The 11,921-nt window shown below is 28.2% G+C and overlaps 1 protein-coding gene across 1 annotated transcript in view; it reads left to right on the plus strand.

The window, feature by feature from the left end:
- LOC126899275 (serine/threonine-protein phosphatase 2A regulatory subunit B'' subunit gamma-like) overlaps positions 1 to 4,930 on the plus strand; it is a 22,425-nt gene extending 17,495 nt beyond the window's left edge. The window contains exon 11 of the mRNA XM_050673992.1: positions 1,395 to 4,930. The gene's annotated coding sequence lies outside the window, so the exon portion shown is untranslated. The remainder of the gene's footprint in view (positions 1 to 1,394) is intronic.
- Positions 4,931 to 11,921: the final 6,991 nt, after the last annotated feature.

An 11,921-nucleotide genomic window follows, 5' to 3' on the forward strand; every position in this document is an offset into this window, starting at 1 on the left:
TTTTTTTTTTTTTTTTTTGTTCGATGTTTTCATCAAGTTTTTGTAATAGAGTTCTCGAGTATTTACATTTTCATTCAAACATTATCGTACATTGTTCATATTCCCATCGTCCTGGGTGAGTGAGTATTATTCTATTTGGTTAGTGAAGTTATATTTATGTACCATACTAAGTGTAGTAAAACTTATTATTATGTAACTTTTGTGTTAAGTTCTATTGCCAATTTAGAATATGAACATTGTGAGCTCTCTTAGAATGATTTTGTTTTAACATTTTATTTTGATGATAAATGTTCTACGGTCCCTCATAGCTTGATGATTGACGTCGTCTCGCGACTCGTGTCACGTTTAAACTACAATCACGGCTGTCAAATGACACCACTCCCGCTCCGCTACGAGCTATAAAACTTTAATGGCGGGCATTTCAAAAAAGGAAGTTATGTTGCCGCACTTGTACTATTGTCGCTTAATTTATTTTTCTATAACATATATCTCCAATCAGATTCTGTGTTTTGCTAAAACACAGTTTTATAGTATTTTCTCATTTCCAACTCTATGGCATATTTTGCATAAAAAGCTATTTCACTAGCTAAGAAAGCAATGGGTCTATTACTAAAATAATATTTTACATCCTGTGTGAAAGTGTACCAATATCCCAAAAGATAATAATTTTTGTGAGATATTTTTCTAATACATTATTTTATGATACATGTTGGACATAGTTGGTGTAGACTGCATTTCAGTAGTATATGTATGGCGAATACGGGCTCTCAAAGGTGCCGACAAATTACGTCATCTATTGTTCTTGAGAAAACAATGGGTGCACAGGTGAGGTTCAGTTCGTCATGGTGACGTCACACCTAACCTACCGTAACCCCCCTGGCCCCGTCGCTTGTTGGGGCCTGCATCCAAGTGTATCTCATAACTTTATGCCCCTAGCTGACGTCACACTTGAATCCTGATCTAAGGAAAGCCCTATGGTTAACGTCACTCCTAAACTCTGTGCTAACATAAGCCCTATAATGGACCCTTTGTGCCCTATCACGACGTGATAGTGTCTTGCGCTATGACGCTTTTGCCCGACCGGAACGCGCTGTAATAACTAAAAGAAAGAAAAGGCGACTGTAAAAGGGGGAAGTGTAGAGTTTATACTATGTGTTGAGGGGAATATTAAAGTCTAATAGTTTTTACTTAATAAATGTAGTTAGTGTATTAAAACTACTCTTACCTGATATTCACTGATGATAGAATCTTGAGTGTAGATTTATGGTTGTTAAGAATATATTTAAAACTATAGTAAGTATGTTAATAAATGAGAATCGAATTTGGTTAGTAGAAGTGTATTTATTAATATAGAAAATGTTAATTATTTTAACAAATGTATATTTTAAATTTAGTGTCAAAAGTTAAGTCTAAAAACAAACAGCAGAAAAGAACACGCACGAGTATGTTTGGAATCATTTCTAAATTAATTAATTTGACATTGTAGTGAGAGAAGTGAACAAGAAAAATGAAAGATTGACTGACTAAAGCAGTCTCCAGCCCCTATATAACATACCACGAAAAGCATAAACAGGGATGAAACGTCTTGATTGAGTCATGCTTTACAATCAAAACAAGACAGTTACTTTTTATTTATCACCTTCCCTTATTTAATGCTTTTTGTGGTGCCTAGAAGACGCTGAGACAGACAATGACTCATGGCTACTTTGTAGTTGCTAAAAGTCATACCATATGTATAATCGTGTTAGCATATTCTTTTCTGTGGTCTTAGAAATACAAGAGGTATTGATTTTATTAATATTCCAAAGGAGAATATAACAGAGCCCTAACTCCACCGTCGAATACAATTTAGATTTCACTATAATGCGCAGTGTATTATTCGTTGGCGCCATCTCTTAGTAAAACCGGAAAAGACTTATGCATACATCTGGTATATACAACAATTAATCTACACTGTCCATGTAAATATTTGTTCATCACAAAATTTACACGAACAGTGAAGTGGAAAATGTAATATCAAATAGTACATAGAATAGGGGTTGAAAAAAAACTCCTCAGCCACCTTCTGTACAATTACAAGTTCTTGAATATTTGATAACTCTACAAAACATGTGCCTGAACTACAAATAGATGCCATGGAGTCGTCGGGATAGCGTACATTATAAAAAAATAATTTTAAATAATATTTTGCCCCGAACAGCATCTATAATTACCCGCTTGAATTTCATTTTTATGTAAATCGGCACAGCTCCGAACGGTTCGTAATGCTTCCAGATCGCGGATAATAAACCCATCATTCATTATTCCTCTGTCAAACGTTGTGAGATTTCGAAAAATTTTCAAGTTTTCAGCTATTTCTAAAAAACATAACACTCCAGATCTTTCCATGTATTCAACAAGATGTTCTACATTATTGTCACCTTTTGGTAATTTCATTTTGAATGACCGTTGTTTGGCTCGAATTTTGCAATTTTCCCGCACAAACCAATCAAACAAAGAAAAAGTAAACAAGTGAAAACAAACTCCTCAACTACCTTCTGTACAATTACAAGTTCTTGAATATTTGATAACTCTACAAAACATGTGCCTGAACTGCAAATAGATGCCGTGGAGTCGTCGGGATAGCGTACATTATAAAAAAATAATTTTAAATAATATTGTGCTCCGAACAGCATCTATAATTACCCGCTTGAATTTCATTTTTATGTAAATCGGCACAGCTCCGAACGGTTCGTAATGCTTCCAGATCGCGGATAATAAACCCATCATTCATTATTCCTCTGTCAAACGTTGTGAGATTTCGAAAAATTTTCAAGTTTTCAGCTATTTCTAAAAAACATAACACTCCAGATCTTTCCATGTATTCAACAAGATGTTCTACATTATTGTCACCTTTTGGTAATTTCATTTTGAATGACCGTTGTTTGGCTCGAATTTTGCCATTTTCGCGCACAAACCAATCTAATACAGAAAAAGTAAACAAGTGAAATTCTATGAAGTTGTTGACCGATGCCTCAGTTAACTATGTAACGTTCCTGCCTGATCGTACCATTGTATGGTTTTTGTTCTGTCTAGCTGCCCCATCACTAAATAGAATAATATTCATGCGTTGACGAGGATACAGTTTTCAAAATAATGTAGAAGAAAAGAACAAACATCATCCGGAGACTTCCTAGCCTCTCCTTCATTGTACATATACATTTTTGCCTGATTTGTTTTTACGTCATGTATACAAAAAATATTTACCTATAACTGGCGCATATAAAAAACCTCTTGAACAGGTATGTTCGGTAAGGGTAATTTTGACATGTAGTCAAAACATAAAACTACCGTGTCATCATCGTTTTTTTCTTGGCAGTAATTAACTCAGTATTTTTTGGTTCTTCTTTTGTGTAATATAAGCTCATCAGCTGCACGCCGTTTAGCACTCTCACTTAAGGCTGTATCTCTTATTTTCGTGTTTAAAATTTCGCACTGGCTGTACACATCTACTTGTGGTTGACCAAAGGTATAATCAAAATTTTCTTTAAAATATTTATAATAGAAGTTGTATTTTACTTTGATTGCTAAATCTGGATATTCTTTCACAAACATTTGATGCATGTTTACGATGTTTAATCGTGCATCTAAATATTTTTTAGATTTTATTCCATAATGGGTATTTTTAACATTAAATCGATTGATGTGTTGATGAATTTCAACATAAATGTCACCGTCTATTGCGTTTCCACTAATATTTTTTCCACGTTTGTCTTCCGGCATTTTATTATTGTAATAACTAATAAAAAAGAGAGAGAATGACAGTGAAGGTAGATGGCATAAATAAATTAATAGAAGGAAACGTAAGATGTGTGAAGTTAGAACTAAGATATATTTAAGCGAAAGAAGAGACTAATTATGAATTAAAGTATTTTATTAGTTATTACTATTAATTGTAGTTAGTGTGTTAAACTACTCTTACTTGATATATCTTGACTGCAAATCTTGTTTTAAGGTGTAGAGAGGAGAAGAAGTGATTTAGATTTATTAGATGTTAAATAAATAGAAAAATAGTTTATTATGTAAGCATGTATTATAATTGATAGTCATTTAAACATGAATTTATATTAAGTTAAACTATTAAATTATATTAAGAATAAAGACACCAAGTCACAATGTAAGACTGATAAAAAGGTTGCAAAGTAAAAGAGTGAAGCTGAGCACTTAAGTCTGAACGCTAGAGGAGAAAAAATAGAAGTGGCTCTTTGACGAATTGTCAAAAGCTGATCAGATCCCAGAGGGCTCTTAGGTCTGTTACAATGAATCATGGTAATAAAATTTTATGTGATGAAATACGTTATTTAATTAAAAAGAAAGATGCCCTTTACAACGCGGTACGAGAATTAATTTGTGTAAACAAACAATGATAAGTAATACGTTGTATGTTGCTAATCCATACGTGTAGCTGTATGAACTCATTTATGGCTTTTTCGGCAAGGACCATGCAAACAAAATTAAACTATTATACGCCTCAGCGGCGTCGACATGTCACTGGCAATCGCCAACGAGACGTTTGAATTTAACTAAGTATCAAAATAATATTACCTAAATTTTCATCAATTATCTACATATTATGAAATACTATCATATCTTATGTAATATTTTAGACATAGTTTGTTACCCTACATCTTATGTGCTACCATTACATATTGTTTATTATTTCCTGTTTGTTTTATATAATGAATACGAGGTGTGACAATTAAGTAATGAGACTGACGTTATAAAAGCCGTATATTTAAAAATTATTCAACAACTGTTCTATCCCCTTCAAAGTAGTCCCCTTGGGCAGCTATACACCGAGCCCATCGCATTTTCCACGCGTCGTAACATTTCTGGAACGCTTCAACTGGAATGTCCATGAGTACCCTCGTCACGGCCGCTTGGATCGCCTCAATCGNGCTTTTTTTCTACGAAATTTCATTAGTATATTTATATATTTAAAAGGTACATATGTGTATCTTATTGGTAAACATTTCATTTTATGTAATTGATTGATTGAAGTCTTAAATAATACATTATGACATTAATGATGTACTATGTACTATGTATATTGTAATAACCCAAAAGAAAGAAAAAAAAAGTTGTAAGGGGGATTATACATAAAGGGTAATATTAAGATCTAACGGTTTTAACTCAATAAAATTTATTTAATGTAGTTCGTGTATTAAAACTACTTTACCTGATATTCACCGATGGTGATAGAATCTTGATTGTAGATTTATTTTTATTAAGAATGTTAATTATTATATTAGTTATGTTGATAAAAGAGAGTCGTATTTGGTTAATTAAAGCGTATTTATTACTATTGAAAATGTTAATTATTTTAACAAATGTGTTATTTAAATATAATGAAGAAAGTTAATATTATAGACTCACAGTTTAAAGAATATGCCAAAGTAGGTAAGAAATAATCTTAGAGATTTAACTCGATAAAAGTGATTATTAAGTAAGAAAAAAAATGAGCGAGTGACTGACTAGAAAAACAGTGTCTTCAGCCTTTATATAATGTACCACAAGTCATAAACAGGGATTGGGCGTCTTGAATGTGTCATACTTTTTATAGGCACATTCAGTTATCATTCTATATTTCATAAAACGCAAAAGAATTATTATTTTTTATTTCCTTTTTTTTAGTACTCTAGTGGTGCCTCGAAGACGGCATGAAAGACAATGATTCACGTCTATTTTATAGTTGCCAAAAGTCAATATCATATGTGTAATCGTATTTGCATATTCTTTTCTGTAGTCTTAGAAATACAAGAGGTATTGATTTTATTAATATTCTAAAGGAGAATATTACAATATCATTACATATATCTTTGCTAAGCGTAGATGAAATGTTTTGATTTTATAAATTAATATAAAAGAATATTACATGTGTTAATAATATTCTTATTAATATTCCCTGTAATGATAGAATCTCGACTGGTTATTTGAAGTTATTCGAAACTTTTGTTTTTAGAATTAAAGGAAGTGTATTAATAAAAAGAAAAGTATTTCTAAACTATAAAATTATATTTATTTTTAAGTAAGATCTTAGTTATATTACCAAAAGTCTCGAATGTGACATACATTTTTTAAACACATGTAGCATCTGTAGCTCACTTACATCTATTTTTACAATAATAAAATCGTAAGAATCTTGCCTGAGTATCTGAAGAACTATCATCACCGTCGTCTTCATTTTGATTTTGTCGTCACTACTACTATTTTCGAACTCAGACTAGGTTAAATAATCGCTTATAATGCTTGAATTATCACTTAAATCATCAGAATCAATATCTAAAAGGTGTCCCGGATATAAAAGTATGTAAGAGTCAAAAAATTGAATTATACAACCTCAAAATAAAAAAAGTAAAAAACTAGAAAACTACCACTTTTCATAAAAACAATAAAACTTGGTGTTGTGGAGCCCTTGCATTTAGTGTATTATTGTATGAAAACATTTTGTATGAGTAATATATAATTAGTTTTAAGAATTATCAATGTTTAAGCGACAAGTTTTCTAAATAAATAGCTTGTTTTTTATTTTATCATTTTAATCTTTCATGTAATAAATACATTATATATTTTTATAAATCTATAATATTAAATAGAATGTTTATAAAATTAATATGGAATTTTAATCATAATTAATTATATGAAAAAAAATTTAATGTTATGTTAGTAAATTATTTTGTAATTTATATGATATGTATTCAAGTGTTATTTTTATTATTAAATTGTGCGTAATGATTCACATTGAATTTTTTCATTTCGACAGAATTAAAATTTATGGGTTGTTGTTACACAAGATATTTTACTCTTGAAATTTACGAATACAAAATTAATTATTTAGATCTCACCATACACTTAAAAAAATTTTTTTTTTTGAATATAGTATCTACATAAAACCTACCCAAATAAGTAAGTACCAGCATATTATTTAATAGGTTCGTCATTGATATCGATATTACGATTCGATATCGCCGACTTTTTTCATTTTTCCCACAATTTTGATTATTTTTGAAATATCGCAATAATCGAAAAAAAAAATTGTTTGAATTTTGGTCACATTGTTATAAAATATATATTTTTTGATATTAGTCCAAAAACAGTAATCTTGTTAATATTTTTATATTATTAAATAAACAATTGAGATAGGACATTATTCCTATTTTTAACAAATCACGAATAAAGTATGAGGAGAATTAAAGAAGGAAATTTTTTAATTAGAAAATGTACAGAAACACCTGGTTAAAATTCAATCTATATAGTAAAATGAAATTATTGAGCCAAAAAAAAAAACTTTTCAAATTAAGATGATGTTTTATTCAATAAAAATTTAAATTTTATTAGATTATTTTATTATTAAATTTTATTTTTATAAAAGAAAAAAAAATATTATCAGTTATAGTATAAATATAAAAAATTTAAACAGTACTTATTATCTCTTTTTATTATTTAAAACCAAAACACTGAAACTATAATACTATTATTCAATAAAGAACAATTTCATCCATTTAATATAACCAAATATAATGAATAAGTCTTGTAACAAAAAAAAGAAAACTTTTTCTTCTTAGTAAAAAGTAATTTGAAAATATTTGATTATTGTTATAAGATATAGCTATTACCTATATTTTTGTTATATTAGTATTATTAGTCTGATATACATAGTCTGTTTTTTACAACGATGATAACTTAATGGTATTTTTGAAAATTAAAAATATAGAGAAAATATTTAAATATTAAATTTAATTTTTGAGTATATTTATACATTCAAATGTAACAATTTTTTTAAACAAAATTGTGATATAATATCGCTTAAATTCAGTACGATATCGATATCCAAAAATATATCCTTGACGCAGTGGCGTACATACATAACTTATAAACATACCCATTTTGTGTAAAAAGCTTATTTCAATTCAATTTTAATATAGATTAGAAAAAATACCATCAAGCCAAATCGAATATAATTACGAATTAAATATTATACATATCAAAATCGTCATTATTAATTTTAATTTAAATGTAATTAATAAAAAATAAAAGATAATTTTAAAAAATTAATAATCAGTAAATCAAGTGATACAAAATACTATAATTTGGAATACCAAAATTTTCTGTCAAAAAAATTCACTTAAGTATTATATAATATTAAAATATAATATAATTAATTCTAAAACAAAAAACAATAGCAACCACCTTAATTAAATAAACCTATATATTTTTAAGTGTTTATACTTTTATACTAGTCCATTTTACCCAGTAGCGTAACCAGGAATATCCCTGGGGTTCAATATTGTATTATAAAAAATGTGTACATAAATAATTCTATTTACGGAATAAATAAAAGAGTGGTGGTGAAAACACAAAAAATGTAGGCGACACACGGTTGTGGTTAATAACCGTTTTTGTTGGCGAACAAACACTTCATAATCCACGTAATATTATAGTAATTCAAATGGTTCAGAATAAATAAAACAAAAAAAATACTACTGATAACTAGTACGATTGTGTCTAGTTCATACCGAACGGTGTTCACACTATTGTCCCAAAAGCGACTTCAACGAATAATTGCGGCTGGTAGTGTTCGGCCTTGCGGCTTATGTCGGACTTTGTACTGTGACGTATGACACGCGGTGTTTATCAAACTTCTGTATACACGTACTAGGGCTTCGTGTTTCATGAGAGGACGCGGGACCATATCAATAGTAAACAATCAAATGAAAACTTATTATTTGTAGTAATACACCGAGGAAAAAATTCAAATTTTTTTTAAATAAATAAATTTGCATTGATCATAAAACATGTTTTACTTATTTAGTCGTATGGCTTGGACACAAATCAACATTACAGCAGTCTAATTTTTGTTTAGATATCCAGTAATAATGAAAATTAGTATAAAATTATAAGAAGTATAACATACATAAAAATAATAGAATGATAACAAGTGGTTGAATAATATTTAATTAAAACAACTCGATTTTGTTATTACACCATTATTATTTAGATATATAGCTAGCGTTAATTAATGTTAATTTAGATATGCACGTTCAATTCCTTTATACATCTTACTGCCTCCGGTCTTATTGCGTGAATTCCTTCGATGCCCTGGTTGAATTTCCTCAGTTGACACATCAAGTATGTATGAATTAAATTGGGTAGGAAAAATTTCCCTGTGGAAGACCATTAATTACTATGCGTGAGTTACTTGGATCCTATCTAGGAGCGTAAATAATTGTTTGCATGAAATGACCTTAGCGAACTTATTGTGAAGACCGTCTCTCCATGCTGTATCGTATGCTGCTGAAAAATCGATGAAAGCTACACTGGTTTTAATTTTCCTTTGGAATTTCCAACCTCGTCGATATATGGTTGTACACGTTCTAGTATCATTCTTTCTAGGATCTTATACGTATTGCTTAGTAATGATATAGGCTGATAATGTGCGGTTTCGTATCCGTATTTCCCACGTTTTAGTAACGCAATCACTTTAACTCTTTTAAATTGATTTGATAGTTTTGCAGTATCATTATAAAACATATGCCAAACACTTAAATGTAAAAAACTGGTGGAGACTATGAATGATTTATTATAAGTTATCAAATACAATCAAAATATCAAATATCTTCAAAGCTAGTCATTAGTGATTTTTTCACTTTAATCATAAGTTTATGATTTCTTCTGATAAATTAAAAAATTAATGTTAAAACCATTTTCGTTCTAAATGATGTAGTAATAAATATTCAAAGTGAATAATGACAGAATTTCTTCAGTATGATGTTGTATTAATAATATTATCATTAATAGCTCTATCGAAAATAAATATTGTAATATAATAACAAATTGTCATCGAACTTTCATAAATTTTCGCAAACTAATACAGAAAGAGAATACTTGCATTAAAGATAATTTATTATTTTATTTTAAATATGATCTATATGTTTTAATAGTTTATTTTATTTAAATAAAACAAAAAAAAACATTATTTTAAATTGAAAGTGTCCTAAGATCAACTTTATAAAGAGAAATGAAAATATTTTTATCTACAATTTGGAAATAATTAGTGCAAATAGTATTTTGAATTGAAGGTACTCCATTTCAAAGATCTAAATAGTATTAGACGAAAAAAACACTTTAATAATTGTTTTTAAGACAATTCCAACTTGTATCAATTTTTTATTTATCATATTAAAACATAATGATGAACAGGCAGAATAAAATAAAATAATTTATTTTTATTCTCTTGTAATTATTATAGCTAAATTAAACATTAATGTACAATACTCTGATTATTAAAATAAATAATTCAAATATGTATGAAAAAATAAATGATGTATTTATATATATTGTTTTTCTAAGTTATGAAAGTATTAAGTGTGAGATAATTGTCAAGGGGAGCGGAGTTGAAATAATTTTGGCGACACAAGCGCGGGGTATCAAACCGGTGATAACGCTGTGGTCGTGTCATAATATACAAGTGATAAAAACCATATGAGGATATATAATAAAAGAAGTAGTTTTTCTATCTTTGTTTATTTTACTAATTAATTATAACAACTAATAATTAAACATGGCGAAGTCGGCTTAGAGCTAAATTAAACGTATGTAGATATAATTTGAACACAATGAAAAAAAAATGAAATTGTTTAACAAACCTGGGCCACTATTGTGAAGTGGATATTTAAATGAAAACTTTCGTTTGTTCAAACAAAAAATAAATTTATACGTTGTCAACTAAAAAAAAAAAAAAAATTAAGAAAACGTTTGTGTACAAATGGGTAGACTTATAAATTTAATGGGAACAGATGCTTCGAAAATATATCATATTAAGCATTAACGAAAAACAATCCTATTTAGTTGTTAGTATTATTAGAACAGCAAAACTATAAATCTGACTATAAATTTACATAAGACCAATGTTTTAAAAAAAATTTACTTGACATATTTTTTTTTCGAAACATTTTGTTGTAAAATGATTATTTCGAAAATTAAGAATGATTTATATTCAAAAAATGAATTTTAGCAAATTATTTTTTTATTTTATTTTTTTGAGCAAGTAAAAATAATTTTAGAAAATTTTTGTGAATACCATTTTAGAAAAAAATATTAAAATCTATAATTCATATTTTATAAGTTTTTACGCTAAGTGTGTTAGTTTAAAAAATAATAATCAAGAACTGAAAAATTACCTTTTTGAGAAAATTTTCAACTCCGATTCGTACCTGAAGGGGGAAAGTTATCAAAACCAAATTTTACACTAATACCTTTCACATAATAAAAAACAAAATTGGCGGGTATGGAGATCGATTAATGAAAGTTAATAAAATAAGAGCTACCCTAAATATACCTGTGACTCACCCCAGTTCATTTTTTAAAATGCTATAACTTCTAAAATACTAGTCCAAAAGTTGTTATCGATTAGTCATTTTATTAATAATATTATTATCTAATTTATAAGTTAGTTAATTATGTATATTGCCGTTTGAAAAAATAAAGTTGATACACTTACAAGGTATAAGGGATGAACCTAAAACGAATTTAATAATGAATTAATTGAAAATAATATGTAACTTACACTATTTAAAATTTTTTTTTTCAAAATTATTGTTATTTTACGAGTGACCAAGGGGTTCATGGATCACTCTGTATATATTTATATTTTTCATAATATCATTTGTCGTAATATAATCGTCACTACTATTTATACGGGACAACACTAAAATACCCTGTTCATGTGCTCAACAATGCTATCTTTTTAGTATTTATTAGTATATTCTTTTTTCATTTCAAATAGTCACCACTTCTATCCATAGAAATGGTATTTTTTGAAATACCATGAAAATGGTACATTTTAACTTGTTTATACATTATATTCTTACAAGGACGTGATC

Source organism: Daktulosphaira vitifoliae, unplaced genomic scaffold, assembly GCF_025091365.1.
Source record: "Daktulosphaira vitifoliae isolate Bord-2020 unplaced genomic scaffold, ASM2509136v1 Scaffold_2, whole genome shotgun sequence".
Lineage (NCBI taxonomy): Eukaryota > Metazoa > Arthropoda > Insecta > Hemiptera > Phylloxeridae > Daktulosphaira > Daktulosphaira vitifoliae.